Raw genomic sequence first — 20,709 nt, forward strand, 5'->3', positions numbered from 1 at the left:
TTTATTTTTAGCATCTGAAGCAGTCTGTAGCTCTTCTAGGCTATAATCATGTTTATTTAAGAGCAGTGCAGTCCTCAGTGAGAAAATAAAAACCTACCAGAACTGCTGTACTGAACAGAGGAAAATAGGGAGATGAGTAGTACATTTAGTATATTTTTCAGTTTATGATTTCCTTCAAATTACTGTACAGATATTTCAGCTGAGTCCTAGGCCTCCATGTCTGAAAGGATTTCCTTTGCATAATGGCATGAATATGTATATCTATCTCGATTTAAAAAGTTATCCAAGATTTTTACTTTCAGAAAGTTGAGTCCGTAAAGTGCTGAAGATGCTATTTTATTTTGCAAATCATTCTAGAGAGTCACCATGTCTAAAACTGGTTGTTTTTTTTTTTAAACAAAAACATACAGATAAAGTAAATATGAATGACGATCCTTTATTATATCTTTTTTTTTCCCCCCTGAGAGAAAGGACTACAGCCTAGAAGTGTTTGCCCATTCAGAAAGAGGGTCTCTGCAGAAACTCATCGCCACCACCATCACTGTACTAGCAAACGTTACTTAACTGATTACTCTGTCCAGCCTCTGAATTATGCCCTTTATCTGAATTTTGCTCTTTATTGGTCAGAGCAACTCTATGCGTTAGGTGATATTACAATTTCTATTTCTTTTTACTAATAGGTGAAATGGGTTTTAAGTAGCTAAAATATGCCTTTTATTAATGTAAATTGGCAAAGCTTTAACTCTAGCAAATCTCATCATTTTAATGATGTAAAGAAAATCAAAATAACAAACTGGAGTGGGTTACCATTTCCTTCTCCAGGGGATCTTCCTAACCCAGGAATCAAACCCAGGTCTCCTGTATTGCAGGCAGATTCTTTACCAACTGAGCTATCAGGGAAGCCCTCATATTGCTGCTTCAGTTCAGTCACTCAGTTGAGTCCGACTCTTTGCGACCCCATGAATCGCAGCACGCCAGGCCTCCCTGTTCATCACCAACTCCTGAAGTTCACTCAAACTCATGTCCATCGAGTCAGTGATGCCACCCAGCCATCTCATCCTCTGTCATCCCCTTCTCCTCCTGCCCCCAATCCCTCCCAGCATCAGGGTCTTTTCCAATGAGTCAACTCTTCGCATGAGGTGACCAAAGTATTGGAGTTTCAGCTTCAGCATCAGTCCTTCTAACCTTAGTTTAAATGTAGGCAGGGTAAAGAAATAGCCCATTGCTCTGTCTTAGGTCAAATCCTCACCAGGAAGCACTGTTACCTTAGACAAATCTCATCCTTCACTTTTGTCATCTGACAAAGGACAATACTATGAGCACTTGCCTTCTGGGTTGTTGTAAACAGTAAATTAAACAGAAAGCGTAATTAAATAGCATACCCGGGGCATAAAAAGTCTTCAATCAAATTTCAAATGCCCTTATTTTGATTTGCTATTATTATTACCATCATTATACATTTCAAAATGTTCAATCCCACAATTCAGTCTGGTTCACCCAGTACTATGGGATCAATAGTATCCCAGTTCTAAGGGTAGATATTAAACAAATATAAAAGTGCTTTTCCATTTTGGAAACACAACAAACGGGTATTTAAAGAAATAATTAAAGGGCATTCTAAAGATGGTATTTGGGTAACCACTAAATTGAACACAAGCTAAATATAGTAAAGGTGATGAGTTGTCAAGGATGAGATGCTATCACAAAAGGTGTTATTGAAGTGATCAGTCTTAAGATGGGAAAAGCTGCTAGCTTCTTGAGTGATAGCCAGGTGATGAACTTAACCATACAACTATTTTGTCACTAAAAAAAAAAAAAATCTTTAAAAACTATGAGTAATATTGGATATCACATCAAAGTGTTGGTGAATAATAACTGTAGATAGAGGAGCTGAGGAGTGATATGAGAAAAACTGGTGACAGAAAGGCAGGCTCCATAGGAAGGGAAGTCTAGTGAGAGAAACATTGGTTTAGGAGGTTCCGAAAAATCAGCTCTGATTTGATGAGAGCCTGGTACTATGACGGTGACGGAAGAAATTGAGATGTATTAGGTTTCTGACTTGACCTGTAGGAATGACCCTATCTGGTGAATTTCAGGCTGGAAGAAGGCAAAGCCGGCTCAGCTGTGGTGCTATTTTGCCCTGTAGAGTTACCTCCGATCTCTCTGAGGAGGTGACTGCTGGCACAGTTAGTATATAGACTTTTTGAATATGCAGATATTAGTTTCGTTTTTCTGCTATCAATTCTCTCTCAGCCCTGTGAGCTTTTGCAAGCAAGAATCTTTTGCCATCACTAATACTCCACGCTAGGGTGAAGCTATTACGAGCCTGGAAAGTAACAACTAGGCTGCCAAAGAATCACTTGGAAAGTGATTCTGATTCTGACTCACCTGCATCAGAATTGTTTGAGTTGCTTCCAAAAACTGTGTAATTCTGGGCACTACACCATGTCTACCAGGCCAAAATCTCTGCCAGTGGTCTCTGAGAATACAAAGTTGTATCATGTTCTTCAAGTTATTCTTATACATGCCGGATTTGACATCTACTGCTTTGTGGGGGTAAGTTTAGAAGAGGAACAAACCACGTCTGTGCACCTGTGTAAGGCTGTAGGCATCTCAAAGACAATAGATCCCTTGCTCTAGACACAATAATTTTGTATTGCTTGAAAGAACAAACCATGCCACAATAATTTTGTCCTGCTTGAAAAAACGAATCATTGAGCATTTTCACAGGTGCTGCTGCTGCTGCTAAGTCGCTTCAGTCGTGTCCGACTCTGTGCGACCCCATAGACGGCAGCCCACCAGGCTCCCCCATCCCTGGGATTCTCCAGGCAAGAACACTGGAGTGGGTTGCCATTTCCTTCTCCAAAGCATGAAAGTGAAAAGTGAAAGTGAAGTTGCTCAGTCATATCCGACTCTTAGCGACCCCATGGACTGCAGCCTCCCATTCCTCCGTCCATGGGATTTTCCAGGCGAGAGTACTGGAGTGGGGTGCCATTGCCTTCTCCATTTGGACGGATTAGGGTTTGACAAATTTGGGCTGGGTTGGGCTGGACAGGGCTTTTGGGTTCTGGTCCAGTCAAGTCAGTTCCATACATCTCATTCTGAAATGTTTTTATGGAAATGGCAGAAGTGCAAGCACCTTTCAAGTCCACTAATACCCACACCCCATTGGTTAGAATGAATCACATAAGCAAGCTCAAAGCTCAAAGAAACTGTACTCCCCTTGCCATAAAGCCATGCAAAGGTATGAATTCACAATACCACTAGAAAGGAATGATAACTTAGGACCCAAAAGTCAATTACAACAGCTGGGGACTGTTTCAATCATGCTTGTATTCATACTTTCCAAGTGATTCTTTGGCACATAGTGGTGATTTTAAAAAGTGTTTTTGAACTGAACAGCATAGTTGTTGCTTTCATCAATGTGGCTAAAAGGAAATGGTGAGAAGCACCATGAAAATAGCACATGAGCCAGAGATATTCATTGCAAACCGTGCATACTGATATTCAGTTTGCATCTCAGAATTTATTTGTAAAATCTTAAGTTACTGAATCTTTTTATTCTTAATTAAAGATTTATATACACATATAACATAAAATCTGCCATCTTAACCATTTTTCAAACGGATGGTGTTTTTCAGTAGCGTTAGGTACATTCATATTGCTGTGCAATCAATTTCAAGGACTCTTTTCATTTTCTAAACTGAAACTCTGTACCCATTAAACAACTCCCCATTCCCCCTCCCCCAACCCCTGACATCCACCGCTCTGTTTTTTATTTCTATGAACTTAACTACTTTAGGGAACGTTTACGGGTAGAATCATACAGTACATGTCTTTTTGTTCTCAAGGTCCATCCACGTTGTTGTTCACTCATGTATCAGAGTTTCTTCTTTTTCTAAGGCTGAATAGTACTCTATTGTATGCACAGACCGTATTCAACTGTTGACAGATATTAGAGTTGCTTCCATATTTTGACTATTATGAATAATGCCGATATGGACAAGAGTATACAAACTGCCTTGTTCTTAAAATCACATTGTGGATAGACTGTGCCATTTGTGGCCATTAAGGCAGTTTCTCTCCTATTACAAAACACAAAGCACACGAATTGGCAAACTATGATCTGTGGGCCAAATCCAACTCACTTCCTATTTTTGTTCAGCTTACAACTTAAGAATTCCTTTCATATTTTTAGACCATCCAAAAAGATGAAAAAGAAGACTATGACATGAAAATTCCATGAAATTCAAATTTCAATGTCCATGCGTAAAGTTTTATTGAAATACAGATATTATAGTTTACATACTACCAACAACTGCTTTTGCAAAAGACAGCAGAATAGTATGGCTGCAACAGAGAGAGTATGGCCTGCAAAGCCTGAATATTCATTACTGGTCCCTGTACAGAAAACGTTTGCCAACCTCTGCTGCAGAAATCAGTCACAAGAGGCATCAAAGAACAACTTAGAAGTTGTTTTATTCTCACGGATCACTGATGCAACGTTTTAGCAAAACATGTTTGACAGACTTAGTTATTGTAAATCTGAGAAGTATTTGTAATTTTCTGTGACATATCATTGAAGCCATTAAAGCCAGGTCAGTTGTATAAATGCTATCTCAAATAAACTAAATGGTCATGTGGCATAATGTTCTCAAGAATACCACCATGGCTCCAGGACATGCATCAAGCTGGAGCCTGTAGGTTCGATAGGACACCAGGACAGCTCACAGAGAGCATGTAGGCTGCAGAGGAGACTCTGTCAAGTTTAGAGTGAGAAAACCTGGGGCCCAGGAGCCCTGAAGGTGGTCTGTGGAAAGGAGTACTGCGTGCGGCAGCAGTTCCCTTTCTTCTTTTTTCCAGAAGTCCCACTAGAAATTTTAAAATATGAAGTATGTTACTTAAAATAAACGACACATTAAGAATTAATTATAATAATTAGTGATCTTAACTGTGTGCCATGCTAAGCCGCTTTAGTCATGTCCAACTCTTGTGATTCTATGGACTGTAGCCCGCCAGGCTTCCCTGTCCATGGGATTCTTCAGCCAAGAATGCTGAAGTGGGTTGCTATCTCCCCCTCCAGGGGATCTTCTGACCCAGGAATCAAACCCTGGTTTCTTACATCATCCTAATTGGCAGGCAAGTTCTTTACCACTAGTGCCACTTGGGAAGCCTATATCCCACGCATTGTACTAAACCTGTTGTATGTAGCTGTAGTTTCATTTTGTCCTGTCCAAAAATCCTGTAAAGGTAGGTATTATTTCTCTCTCTCTCTCTCTCTCTCTCTCTCTCTCTCTCTTTTTTTTTTTTGTAGTTTCAATTCTATGGGTGGAGAGATTTTTTTTTAATGTTTTTTATTGTGGTAAAAGTCACTTAATATAAAACATACTATTTTAACCATATTTAACTGTACATTTCAGTGGCACGAAGTACAGTCACATTGTTGGGCAACTCTCACCATCACCCGTCTCTTGAATTTTTCACTTTCCTAAACTGAAACTCTGCCCCCGTTAATCACTAACTCCCCACTCCCCCTCCCCATCTCCCCATCACCCCTTGGCCTTCAGCAGCTACCAATATATTCTCTGACTCTATGAATTTGACTATTCTAGGTACTTTGTATAAGTGGAATCAAACAGTATTTTTCTGCACTTGTATATTGGAATGCATTTTAAGGTTAACTTAATATATGTCCTACAAACAGACTATACCTTCTTTTTTTTTTCCCCCTGTTCTATACAGTAGGTTCTCATTAGTCATCCACTATATATTATTATTCCTGTTAACTAGTGAGGAAACTGATGCAGAACGAGGTCACACAGCCAGCCCAAGGCAGAGTGTTCTAAGTCTAAGGACCAGGAATCTACATCTTAACCAAGCTTTTCAAGTGACTCCAATCAGGCTCAACACAGAGAAGGCTGTAAACACTGTGAGCAATTGAAAAATACTGCAGTAACCCCTAGAAATGCCGAACAGCTGAGTCAATCTTTAACAACAAACTGATCTCACCCAGAGATTTCTTCAAACAGTGACAAAATGGACTGGTGCTTGTAAATACTATACTGTCAGAAAGCAAAGCAGAGAAGAGCATGTACTAGAGCCTAGGGGAGTGGAAGCTTCGGAGCCCTAGAGCCTGGTAACCCACCTCAGGGACCTCTCCTAGTCCACTCCGAGATTACACTTTAAGGGTTTCCAGTGTCCTCACTCCATGATTCTGAGGCCTCCCACCCTTCACCTGTCCCTTTGTTTTCTCCTCTCACCAAGCTCTGCGTCACTGGAATTCACTTCACACAATTGCCAGTGATCTTCAATTGTTCTCCAGTCTTTTCATAAGTTCCAATCTGTCTCCATTAAGCTCTTCAATAAAACCCTAAACCCTGTGAAGGACAAGAACTTTATTTTCTAAGCTTTTGGAATCTCTCTCCATTCCTTTCTTCTCCCCACCTTCTCCGGCTTCCCTACCTGCACTCTCCAATGTATGGAATAGGGCTGGGTATAAGTACTTTATAGCACTGCACAGGCTGTAACACGCATCTGCACAGGTCCTGTGACATAGTCAGCTAACCAACTTGAAGACAATACTTGTCCCTGTAAACTTTCTGTAAAACTCACTATGTCTTCCAGCTCAGGCATGTTCCTCCTAGCATTAGGAAGGCCTCCTGGGAGGTCCTTTACCTGTTGGGTAATTTTCACTTTAATCCACTCCCCTTAGACACTGCAGTCAATGTACCTTCTAAAGCTTGTTACTGGATCAAGGTCTCCCCTCAGCTGCTGTCTTAAGTACAAATTTGTGATCTCTACAGTAGGATGTGGCAGGCAGTGTAGCTTAACTCTTAAAAGCACAAGCTCTGGACTTGAAATGATTATGATTGAATCCTGGTTCTATCATTTACCCGTTGGGAGACTTAAGCAAGTTGCTTAATATTTTTGGAATTCAATTTGCTCATCTGTAAAATGAAGCTAATAGCAGTACCTCCTTAGGACAGTTTTGTGAGAATTCAGTGTGAAAATGTCTATTAATTCAAGCACTGTTCTATAGTATCTTGTTCATAAGAAACCTATATTGATCTGTGTTCATCATCACTACCAGCATCATTATGCTGATAGTAACCAAATTTATATTTGAAACACTCTTGTAATCAACCCTGAAAATCCAGTCTAATGCAATCATTTTGGAGATCCCTCAAGAAGACCAACACTTGTTTTTCTTCCTCATATATTTTTTGATTGCCTGTGTCCAGATCCCTTTCTTAGCCCCCATCTCAGTTTATCCAAAACCCTAGCAAGAACACCATATCTCTAAGAGACCATGTCACATCTTTCCAAGTGGATGAGATTTTTCCCTCCTTTATAGAACAATGTTTGGGAAGCAGGGGGGAAATAGTATGAAAGTAATTTATAATCACTAATCAGTCCTGGGTGTTCATTGGAAGGACTGATGTTGAAGCTGAAACTCCAATAGTTTGGCTACCTGATGTGAAGAACTGACTCATTTGAAAAGACCCTGATGTTGGGAAAGATTGAGGGCAGGAGGAGAAGGGGATGACAGAAGATGAGATGGTTGGATGGCATCACAGACTCGATGGACATGGGTTTGGGGGGACTATGGGAGTTGGTGATGGACAGGGAGGCCTGGCGTGCTGCAGTTCATGGGGTCGCAAAGAGTCGGACATGACTGAGCAACTGAACTGAACTGAAAAATTCATTATGTTATTACATATACTTTTCCTCAAATACCCCTTATTAAATATCTGTAAATAGTGGGAATGGATATTGAGTCATGCTATTCAAAATTTTATTTTTCTGATTCTAAAATAGAGTCACAAAAGAATATTTTGTCTAATTCTTGGTATTAATTAGGACATTCATTACAGACAAAAAATTAAATTTAAATGAGAGAAGGTGGCTTTTTTATCATAGGATGTTAGAAGTGCCTCTCAGAACTCAATTCTCAAAGAGGGGCAAGAACCAAAATTTTAAAAAGTGCAAGGACTCTGTTCACATTCTCCTGAATGGTGCTCAGAGTGCCCATGGCTGAAGCACCTTGGGAACTTGTCAACAATTGTGGTGGTGTTTATCTGAAGGGCGTTACTGCTCAGTGGACGACTACAACTAGAACTGGAGGAGACAGCCTGGTTTGCTCAGTAGATGTCAAAATACTCAGAAGAAGTCACATTCAGCAACAGCTTCTGGGCCCTATGGGAGATGAAGTATCTAAAAAATATAGCATTGTAGCCTAGGTAGGGATCACATGGTAGTTAATTCATTTGGGAGCAAGACATGAGACTATAACCCTTGGTTGCCAAAATTATTTATGAGAGAAATTGAAGGTAAAGTAAGCTTAATTTGTGGCCCATGTATACCCATGGAGTGAAATTTAAGTGAAGTTATATTAGTACTTTATGCATTTATTCTAAGAAATGGAAATATTTGCATTATGTAGAAGTTAAGATTGTAATGGAAACCCTAAACGCCACTTACCTGGATGTAGACATTCTAGATTTTAGACAACCAATCAGTTTTAATGGCATGACATACCACAGTGTTTTCAACAACATTCATTATCATCTCTTATATTGTCCCAAGACAATTTGTATGTTGTATTTGGTTGGAATCAATAGGGTAGCTACTAAGTCTGAAAAGACAGGTGGATATATAGTACATGATTTGTTAATGCATTCTAATATCTCATAAAATAACCTATGCGTGTGGACTTTATGGTCACCTTGTATTTTTCTATTCCCTTATCCTCAGACAGTGTGAAAATCATCTTGACCGTCCTGTTCATACCCCTCCCCTCTAGCATTTATCATGTTGGATTGTTCCTCTATATCAGCTCTTCACCTCCCAGTAGATAGCAAATGCTTTGCAAGCAGAACCTTTCTTATTTACCATTGTTTTCTCTCTCACACATACACTCACCTTTAATTAGTTTCCCAAACTTTATATTTCTCTATGCGTATCTCTTCCCCTTCCCCTCTCCCTGTCTCTGTTTTTCTTCTCAGCATCCCCTCATCAAGCCAAGAGGTCACAATGATTTCTTGCCATTCCTTCCTACTAGGGATAGTTCTCAGAATTTCTAGTTATTCCTCGGTTCTGCTCACATGTTGATAACTAGTCCCTTCATTAAATTCTTTTCAATAAAACCCCTCGGAATGGAATTCTGTTTCCAGCTGTCATATTTTTTGAAGTATACAGGCTTTGTTATTTTACCTTTTCTCCCAACTTGTAATATATTTTAAAATCCAGCATCCTCAAAGTTTCCACAGTCAACTCAGAAGATTGGTTCCAGGTATAGAAAAGCTGTTCGACTACCTTGCTTTAGAATTTGGAACACATTCCTGCTCAGTAAATCAGTTCGGAAGTGTTAAGACCAAATATTAACCATGAAACTTCCTTCTTATTTTCTTTTCTGCAGAGTAAAGGTAAAAACGTAAAAAGACAAGGTAAAAAGGTAAAAAGTAAGGTAAAAAGACAAACCAGAAGCTGCACTCCAATCTGTGACCTATAGAACACTATTAAATCATCAGGTGAAGTTTCAAAAAAACAGTAGCTAATTAAGCTCCCTATAATTCTAAATTCACTTCCTCTAAACTCTAAATGAATTTAGAGTTATGTATCTTCTTAGAGTCATAATATATTTTTATATACATTGTGCCATTATTGAATAATGTGGTAATTTTTTTGTTCAGATGCTCAGATTTGGCCAGTGAGAGCCCCTTAAGTCTGATCATGGTGTCTTTCTTACATGTCCCCACTAGCATTGGAGCATCTCCTGGGTTTTGGGGGTTTACTTTGTTTTTTGCCTGTCCCAGACTTGAAATTAGAAATTTCTTAAAAGAGTTTCCTCCCCCAATCAGTGTTTGTTTTTTTTTTCCCCCCAAGAGATAATTTATGTTTGGCAATCAAGATCTGTACACGAGTTATGCTTGTTACTACTAATGTCATGGCTTCGAGATTATTTCAATAGAGCTAGAAAAAAAAGAGATATTTTTCAAAAAATGAATTCCTACGAATGCCTCTGGTGAAGCTCATCAGTGGACACAAAGCCTATTGTCTGAGAAGTTGCTGAAACAGAATGCGCACGTGGTCTCAAACTATCACCCCTCAAGCTACTTGTATATTGAGCGTAAAAGAAAAAGGGTGATTTTACAACGCAAAGATCTAGTGGACACCACCTTCATCAAATAACTAAACTTCACATCGTGAGTAACGGAACAAACTGATCCTCTGGGGCTCCAGATGTGATAGTGGTGAACTTGCCAAAAATGTTTGATCAGAGTAAATGACCACGTTAATACAAACTGTGGTACATGTGGCAACTGGCCTGGTCTTGTCTTAAGCTTTTCCTCCAAGTGTCATGAAAAAACAAAGATGGGTCAACTTCTCCATCAAAGAGATAATGATAGCCAAATCAAACATGCGATGTTTTAAATTAGATTTAGGAATAAAAGTGATAAAGGGCATTGTGGGGGCGAGTGACGAAATCTGACTGTACTCAAATAAAGCATATTAGATAATATTATTTACCGAGGTTAAATTTATTGGGTTTGATAATGTTAATTTGGTTATGTAGAAGCATATTTGAGGCTTCCCAGGTGACTCAGTGGTAAAGAAACCTCCTGCAATACAGGAAATATGGGTTTGATCCCTGAGTCAGGAGGAACCCCTGGAAGAAGAAATGGAAACCCACTCCAGTATTCTTGCCTAGATAATCCCATGGATAGAAGAGCCCGGTGGGCTACAGTCCATGAGGTCGCAAAGAGTCAGATAGATTGAGTGACTAAACAACAACAGAATCATATCCTCTTTCTGAAATAACCGTGGAATATTCAGGTTGGGGGTGTGGAAACGGCATAATATCTTCAATCTATTTTAAAATGCTTCAGCAATATATACATAGGAAAGAGAGAAATGAAATGGTAAAAAGGTTTACAGTTACTAATCTAGGGGAAGGATTTTCACTGTACTAGTCTTTCAACCTTCCCCCCGACCAAAAAAAAAAAAAAAAAAGTTGGAGGGAAAGTACAGAGAGTCAGGGTGAATACTTTAAAATAGAGGAAATTTGTGAGAATCAGTCAGCTTGGAGCATTAGCAACATTTTGTAATTGATTCCACAAAAATAAATAAATAAAAATAAAAAACCTCACACAGAACTACAAGGAAAGAGATTAATACTTCTTTTTAGATTAACATTTTGAAAATCACATATTATAGCTTATTTTGCTCTAGAACTATAATAAGTACTTGATATGCAGAGTTAGTGTTCAGGCTGCCTAAACTTGGTAGCATTCCTATGTGGTAGGTACTATCATTCCTGTTGTGAGTAGGAGGAAAATTAGATTGAGAGAATTAAAGTACTTTGCCTAAGGCCCAGACTTTGTCTATGATAAAGCTTGATTCAGATGCCAGTCTACAGTCTTGAAGCGCTCATTCCCTTGACTAACAGATGAGAAAGGCTGGTTAAAGTCCAGACTGTAGATTCTCTACTGAGCTGCTTCTGTCTACAACTGACCAGTTGTCTGATCTTGGAGTAGTTACCTAAAAAAGCATCATAATCATATTTATACTGTGGATTAGTTCAGAAGAGCTAAATCTATGACAAACCCTTAGTACAGTATCTGGTGGTAATAAAGCCTTAATAACATTAGCTGTTTGCAAGGATCATGTTTTCACATATATTATTACATTCTTATGTACTCTGAAAAATAATCATGCAAGATAGGTTCTTCTCTTTTTTTATAGCTACTAAATGGACAATGTATCATAAGTAGAGTCAAAATTTAACCCTAGGTCGGTAATGCTTTCAAAACCCATGCTTTTTTTGCTACACCACAGAAGACTCTCTTAGAACTTCATCACCCTTGCATGGTCCTCTAAGATCTGATTTTTATTCTTTCATTTAGCAAAGGGATGTTTTGAGTTGGAGGAAAGCTTAAGAGGGATTATATATATATATAATTCATATTGGTTTACAGCAGGAACTAACACAACACTGTAAAGCATTATACTCCAAGTTGTTTTTTTTTTTTTAAGTCTTCAGATAATTTAGCAAAATAGGGTGGAGCAAAAAGAATTCATTACAGTTATACTTCATATTATCTTTTCTTTATTATATAGAAAAGGGTTATCCATAAACACTCTTTTTGATTTTAGTTCAAAAGAATTATCTTTCACAGCAATATAGGAATTAGAGTGATATTTTAATAAAGTAAAAATTACAGTGGGAATTAACAATTTTTAGAATAGCTTGTTCTGGTTTAGACTTTAAATCCAGGAATATGCAGCATCCATTAAAGTGCTTTTAACTTAGAAGCATTTGAAGGCAATTTAGCAGTATTTATTTTATAAACTTCATAATTAAGGCCAAATAACAGTCACGATTGGAGCCTATAATTAGAAGCTCCAGGTTATCACTAAACATACTTACATCATTGAAATTCAAAAAATGGCAACAGAACCAATACACGTTTTGGAGATGTCCTTTTACCTGCGAAGTGATAAACGCATGCAATGAGAATCAGTGAACTTGCTTGAGTTTATGCGCATATGCGCAGCTTGATCCAGAAGACTCTTTCAATATGAGTGTTTCATTTTGATTTTCCTAAAACAAGCAGGAAATAGTATAATCTTTTTTTTTCTCCTTTAGCTTTTATGGCAAAATTCTATAACCTGCTTCTAACATTCTATATCCCTTGGACTGGCAAGAAGATCCAACCAGTCCATTCTGAAGGAGATCAACCCTGGGATTTCTTTGGAAGGAATGATGCTAAACCTGAAACTCCAGTACTTTGGCCACCTCATGCGAAGGGTTGACTCATTGGAAAAGACTCTGATGCTGGGAGGGATTGGGGGCAGGAGGAGAAGGGGACGACAGAGGATGAGATGGCTGGATGGCATCACCGACTCGATGGACGTGGGTCTGAGTGAACTCTGGGAGTTGGTGATGGACAGGGAGGCCTGGCGTGCTGCGATTCCTGGGGTCCCAAAGAGTCGGACACGACTGAGCAACTGAACTGAACTGAACATTCTATATCATATGAAGAGATATTGCTTCCTACTGTGGAAGGGAGATAAGACAGGCTTAAAGGTGAGATGGATACACTAATCGTTATATTGTTTACCAAGACATCAATGTCAATTATTTTTAAAAATACTGATTATAGCAATCAAAACCTCCTTACAGTTCATATAATGCCTTAAATTTGGTGACTTGGAACTTTATTCAATACAATCAGCATGTATTTTTCTGATATATTACGGCATTTATCATATATCTGTGGTCATAGGAAAATCCATTTCAAAGTAAAAGGGCTGAGAAGTGAAGAAGATTAGATTATGGTAACACTGACGGTAATCACTAATCAGAGGCCATTCTTGTTTCAAAATCTTGCTCCTACTTTTCAAATTTTCTGAGTTTAATTTCTAGAATAATTAATCAAGTGAAAAAAACAATCAACAGTGGTTTGTACGAAACTCGCAGCAAAGAAGTGAAACAGATATGCAGATAAACTTCATGAGTTACCAAAGTGTTGCTCAAAGTCACATATACATCAGTCACAATGAAGGCCTGAAAATTATAATTATTTTCTTGGAAATTAACTGTTAATTTAAAAAAATTCTCTGTGTTCCTAACGTGTTTTCCTTATACTTCCTTGCCCCTGCTCCCAGGTTTCTTTCGTAAAGATAGATTTTGGGTTCCTCCTGCTTCACTATCTCTCCCCTGTCCTCTCCCTCTGGCTCTTGCTCCTCAGTGACATCTCTGCTTGGCAGATGTCCCCCAGCCTTCCTCTCCTGTCTGTCTGGAGCACAGCATGTCATTCCATCACAGGCTTGAATTCAGATCTCAGTGCCCCTTCCCCTTCTTTCCCAGGACCTCTTTCCCATAGGTGAAAACCCTGCTAGCAATTAGCATGCCACAGAGACAACTTAAAAAAAAAAAAAAAGATTGTCTCTGTGATTAGAATATTTCTATTAATTATAGGAATAGAAATTACTTGATCAGTTCTCACAGGAAGCAAGCTATTATAATTTTAAGTAAATGTACATTTTTAAGTTTCTAACACTTTTTGTCTACTTTGAGATATCTTACAAATGTCATTGAATTAATAATATCTGTGTCATTTTTTCCCAAGGAACTTTAAGAAATTGTGCCCTCTTTAATCCAACCTATTTCCCACTTTACTTTAAAAAAAAAATGAAGTCCAAAACATGTCTAGTTAATTCCTTAGGAATTTACTGTTCTTCAGAATTCTCTGTGCAATTTATTTGAAATGCAGATTTCATGTTTTCCTTCCCAGATACCATGAGTCACCCAAAGACTGTGGAGTTGACATTTTACGTAAGCACCTGAGTATTTTTGAGAAGGCAGCCTGGGTGAAGGAACACTCATATCATTAGCAGGTTTGTGAGATCAAGGGAAATGCCATGGGACAACGTGGTACTTTAGTAAACCACTGTGTACTGGTTCCTTGTAGTAACATGAAAATTCTACCCAGGAGATTGGTGTTAATTAGAATGCTGGTGTGTGGACCAATAGCCGTAAAAGAGATTCAAGAGTTTAATTCTGCAATAAAGTTAGGAAAGAAATATGAATGGACAATAAATACTCTAAATAAAATTAATCTCATTAGTAAATAGTGAAAAGCAACCTAAAGCAATAAGTGAATTACTTTCACCCATTTGGTTGTTAAAAATTAAAGTTTGGCAGTATCTATTGCTAGTTGGCTTAAAGCTCAACATTCAGAAAACTAAGATCATGGCATCCGGTCCCATCACTTCATGGCAAATAGATGGAGAAACAGTGGAAACAGTGGCTGACTTTATTTTGGGGGGCTCCAAAATCACTGCAGATGGTGACTGCAACCATGAAATTAAAAGACGCTTGCTCCTTGGAAGGAAAGTTACGACCAACCTAGACAGCATATTAAAAAGCAGAGACATTACTTTGCCAACAAAGGTCTGTCTAGTCAAGGCTATGATTTTTCCAGTACTGATGTATGAATGTGAGAGTTGGACTATAAAGAGAGCTGAGCGCCAAAGAATTGATGCTTTTGAACTGTGGTGTTGGAGAAGACTCTAGAATCCCTTGGACTGCAAGGAGATACAACCAGTCCATTCTAAAGGAGATCAGTCCTGAATGTTCATTGGAAGGACTGATGCTGAAGCTGAAACTCCAATACTTTGGCCACCTGATGTGAAGAACTGACTCATCTGAAAAGACCCTGATGTTGGGAAAGATTGAGGGCAGGAGGAGAAGGGGACAACAGAGGATGAGATGGTTGGATGGCATCACCGACTCAATGGACATGAGTTTGAGTAAACTCTGGGAGTTGGTAATGGACAGGGAGGCCTGGCGTGCTGCAGTCCTTGGGGTCACAAAGAGTCAGACACAACTGAGGGACTGAACCTAACTGAACTGAACTGCTAGTAAAGATGTAAGGGATTGAATCCCCTCACAAACACTGATGGTAGGAATATAATATGGCAGAGACTACTAGAAGGCAATTAGCAGTACCTATCAACTATAAAAGAAGGTGGTTCTTTATGGAAAATTTATATATATGCAGAAATGAATGTATAAGAATGTTCAGCATTTCTTTGCTTGGAAAAATATACAATTGGGAGCATATCGTCAATCAAGAAGGAAATGATTAAGACCCCAGGAACACGTGTGCTACAGAATAGTATAAAATCTTTGTAGAAGAATGTGGCAAGCATCCATATATTTCATTTTGAAAACTCTCCAAGACACATTTAGTGGGTTAAAAAGAATTTAAAGCCAATTAATATAGAACTGTCCCATTTATTCAAGAAGGGTAAATCTGAAACATTTAATAATTGTAACTAGGCAAGGGGAAGGATTGGGAGAGGGAAAGAAAATCATAAGAAAGACTTTCAGCCTATATTTTTAAAAATGTTTTTACAATAAAAACACAATTACAATTGAAAGGAGGTGAGTGAAGTCACTCAGTTGTGTCCGACTCTTTGTGACCCCATGGACTGTAGCCTACCAGGCTTCTCCCTCCATGGGATTCTCCAGGCAAGAGTACTGGAGTGGGTTGCCATTTCCTTCTCCAGGGGATCTTCCCGACCCAGGGATTGAACCCGGGTCTCTTGCATTTCAGGCAGACGATCTGAAACATTTAATAATTATAACTAGGCAAGGGGAAGGATTGGGAGAGGGAAAGAAAATCATAAGAAAGATTTTCAGCCTATATTTTTAAAAATGTTTCTACAATAAAAACACAATTACAATTAAAAGGAGGTAGAAGAAAAAGTAATTCAGAAATGATACATGAATGTGTTTTTATTGTAAAAACATTTTAAAAGATATAGACTGAAAGAAGAAATGAGAAAATAAGCACCAAAGTTGAAAAATAAACAGATTTTTTAATACAGCAAAGTGTCACTAATCTGGGGGCTTCCCTGGTAGCTCAGCTGGTGAAGAATCCGCCTGCAATGCAGGAGACCCTGGTTCGATTCCCTGGTCAGGAAGATCCTATGGAAAATGGATAGGCGACCCACCCCAGTATTCATGGGCTTCTCTGGCAGCTCAAATTGTAAAGAATCCAGGGCACATGTGGGAGACCTGGGTTCAATTCCTGGGTTCGGAAGAACCCCTGGAGGGAGGGCATGGAAACCCACTCCAGTATTATTTCTTGGAGAATCCCCATGGACAGAAGGGCCTACAGTTCATGGAGTTGCAAAGAGTCAGGCACAACTAAGCATACACAGACATTTTCAGGAACTGGGAGAGGTTTGCTTATGGGGCATTGTTTTTAAAAATGCATCTTAATCTTCATTTTTCAAGAGTAGTTGCCCTTATAAACTTTGTTGTTAATTCCCTGAGGTGTATCCGACTCTGTTGCAACCCCATGAACAATAACACACCAGGCTCCCCTGTTTATGAGATTCTCCAGGCAAGAACATTGGAGTGGGTTGACTAGAGATCTCTTTGAGAAAATTAGAGATACCAAGGGAGCACTTGATGCAATGATGGGCTCAGTACAGGATAGAATAGGTATGGATCTAACAGAAGCAGAAGATATTAAGAGGTGGCAAGAATACACAGAAAAACTGTACAAAAAGATCTTCATGACCTAGATAATCACAATGGTGTGATCACTCACCTAGAGCCAGACATCCTGGAATGTGAAGTCAAGTGGGCCTTAGGAAGCATCACTATGAAAAAAGCTAGTGGAGGTGATGGGATTCCAGTTGAGCTGTTTCAAATCCTCAAAGATGATGCTGCGCAAGTGCTGCACTCAATATGCCAGTAATTTGGAAAACTCAGCAATGGCTATAGGACTGGAAATGGTCAGTTTTCATTCTAATCCCAAAGAAAAGAAATGCCAAGAATGCTCAAACTACCGCACAATTGCACTCATCTCACATTCTAGTAAAATAATGATCGAAATTCTCCAAGCCAGACTTCAGCAATACATGAACAGTAAACTTCCAGATGTTCAAGCTGACTTTAGAGAAGGCAGAGGAACCAGAGATCAAATTGACAACATCTGCTGGATCATCAAAAAAGCAAGAGAGTTCCAGAAAAACATCTATTTCTGCTGTATTGACTATGCCAAAGCCTTTGACTGTGTGGATCACAATAAACTGTGGAAAATTCTGAAAGAGATGGGAATACCAGACCACCTGACCTGCCTCCTGAGAAATCTGTATCCAGGTCACTTCAGTTCAGTTCAGTTGCTCAGGCGTGTCCGACTCTTTGCGACCCCATGAATTGCAGCACGCCAGGCCTCCCTGTCCATCACCAACTCTCGGAGTTCACTCAAACTTACATCCATCGAGTCGGTGATGCCATCCAGCCATCTCAACCTCTGTCATCCCCTTCTCCTCCTGCCCCCAATCCCTCCCAGCATTAGAGTCTTTTCCAATGAGTCAACTCTTCCCATCAGGTGGCCAAAGTATTGGAGTTTCAGCTTCAGTATCATTCATTCCAAAGAACACCCAGGACTGATCTCCTTCAGAATGGACTGGTTGGATCTCCTTGCAGTCCAAGGGACTCTCAAGAGTCTTCTCCAACACCACTTAACTTTCCCAGGATGCAACGATTAGAACTGGACATGGAACAACAGACTGGTTCCAAATAGGAAAAGGAGTATGTCAGGGCTGTATATTGTCACTGTGCTTATTTAACTTATATGCAGAGTACATCATAAGAAACGCTGGGCTGGATGAAGCACAAGTTGGAATCAAGATTGCTGGGAGAAATATCAATAACCTCAGATATGCAGATGACACCACCCTTATGGCAGAAAGTGAAGAAGAACTAAAGAGACTCTTGATGAAAGTGAAAGAGGAGAGTGAAAAAGTCAACTTGTAGCTCAACATTCAGAAAACTAAGATCATGGCATCTGGTCCTATCACTTCATGGCAAATAGATGGGGAAACAGTGGAAACAGTAGCTGACTTTATTTTGGGGGAGCTACAAAATAACTGCAGATGGTGACAGCAACCATGAAATTAAAAGAGGCTTACTCCTTGGAAGGAAAGTTACAACCAACCTAGACAGCATATTAAAATGAAGAGACATTACTGTGCCACCAAAGGTGCATCTAGTCAAGGCTATGATTTTTCCAGTAGTCATGGATGGATGTGAGAGCTGGACTATAAAGAAAGCTGAGTGCCGAAGAATCGATGCTTTTGAAGTGTGGTGTTGGAGAAGACTCTTGAGAGTCCATTGGACAGCAAGCGGATCCAACCAGTCCATCCTAAAGGAAATCTGTCCTGAATGTTCATTGAAAGGACTGATGCTGAAGCTGAAACTCCAATAGTTTGGCCACCTGATGTGAAGAACTGACTCATTGAAAAGAACATGATGTTGGGAAAGATTGAAGGCAAGAGGAGAAGGGGACAATAGAGGATGAGATGGTTGTATGGCATCACCGACTCAATGGACATGAGTTTGAGTAAACTCTGGAAGTTGGTGATGGACAGGGAGGCCTGGCATGCTGCAGTCCATGGGGTCGTGAAGAATCAGACACGAGTGAGCGACTGAACTGAACTGATATTTCCTTCTCCAGGCGATCTTAGAAGGTGGATTCTTTACCACCGAACCACCTGGGAAGCCCCCCCTTATAAACTAAGGTATAAGTTTAATAAATAAAATGAAGCATGTCAATAAAAAATTAATCCATGAAAGGCCATCTATATAACAATGTATCAGTATCAGAAAGAAAATGTTTGCCTAGAGGAATTGTTGATAAATTACTTGCTTATAGATACAAAAATGGAAAATGAAACTTCAGGTTTGGAAATACTATATCTGTTGGGATATTATGGCTGCCTTTAATTTTTTTTTCTTTCAACTTGGTTTCTATTGCTATAATAGTGCGGATCCAGTAAATACTCTAAAAGAATAGCTCAGCCCAGAATTGTCATTTGATTAAAACCATTTGAAAACAATTCTTTTAATTTGAATTCTTCCTGCTTTAAGAAATTCACAGATTTATTTTTTTAAAAAAGAGAGAGAAAAGAAGTCACTCTGAATGCAGAAAGAATTAGCTAGGCCATTTCCAAATTACATAGCCTGAATCAGTAAAATCTGGATTAGTATGGTTTCACTATTCCTTGCATCATTATTCCAAATTAAAGTTTTGATTTTAAGTCACTGCTTATTGTCAGAAAGAGACAAGCTTTTATTTTCATTATGCATTCATTGGTGGTTTTCACTTCCTAATATTACTTAGATTTAGAATCAGAAATAAGTATAGCTCTCCCTGTATATGCTTATTCCATTTCTTTTAATCTGTTTGCATAACTGGATAAACAGTTGTCATGTCAGATAATGTTCTGATATGTTCTGTACTCTGTGGCAACACACATCTATGTCTACTCTGCAAGCCCCAAGTCTAGTCTATGCTAAAAGTAAATGCAGTAACTTCTTAATACACACTCAACAGGTTTACGAAGTTGACAATGCTGTCCTACTATGCACTTGCATTGCGCATTTCATCACTAAATGTGATTTCATCACATCCATGAATGTGAGGTCGAACATAGCTGATCCAAGTCAGCTCTGAAGAAAGATCCTGAAAGAGTCATTCTGGAACTTTGCAACATATGGAATCACCTGGGGAGATTTAAAACCTCCCAGTGGCTGGGCTTCACTCCATATCAATTATAGTGGAATCTCCATTGGTGAAACACTGGGCCTCAGTTGTCTTTCAGGCATCCCAAGTGATCTGAAAAACAGCGAAGGCCGAAAACCAGCATGGTCGAGCACATGAAAGACTTTCAGAGCAGCAGCAGCCACAGCAAATCAGAAGAGCCAGAGGAAGTGGGAGAAGCAATAGTGCAAGGTAAAAAGAGCCACAGACATCATGCTGGATTAACAGGGCAGTTGGTGTTTTGTTTAAAAGATAAAAACAAGATTTAGAGCACTAAATAAAGGACCACAGTCCTTAAGACTTTGACACCTGTGCCTTTCATTGGAAATAAAATAATTAGAAGTTAGGCCACCTGTGTGTATTTTCTCACCTCAATGAGATCAAGGTTCAATTATTTAGAGAGTGGAGCCAAAAGAATTAGAAGATAGTAGAGATCAGCTTAAGCAGGTGGTTTACTGTTTTTCTTCCTTTTGTACTTAAACAACTTTCTACACATTCTCTGTGCCTATACAAGAGGACTGTGTCACCTGGCAGCCGCTGAACAAAGCTTTCAGGGTGATGGAATATGTGTTTGTTC

This window comes from Ovis canadensis, chromosome 22 (assembly GCF_042477335.2).
Source record: "Ovis canadensis isolate MfBH-ARS-UI-01 breed Bighorn chromosome 22, ARS-UI_OviCan_v2, whole genome shotgun sequence".
In the NCBI taxonomy this organism is placed as follows: domain Eukaryota; kingdom Metazoa; phylum Chordata; class Mammalia; order Artiodactyla; family Bovidae; genus Ovis; species Ovis canadensis.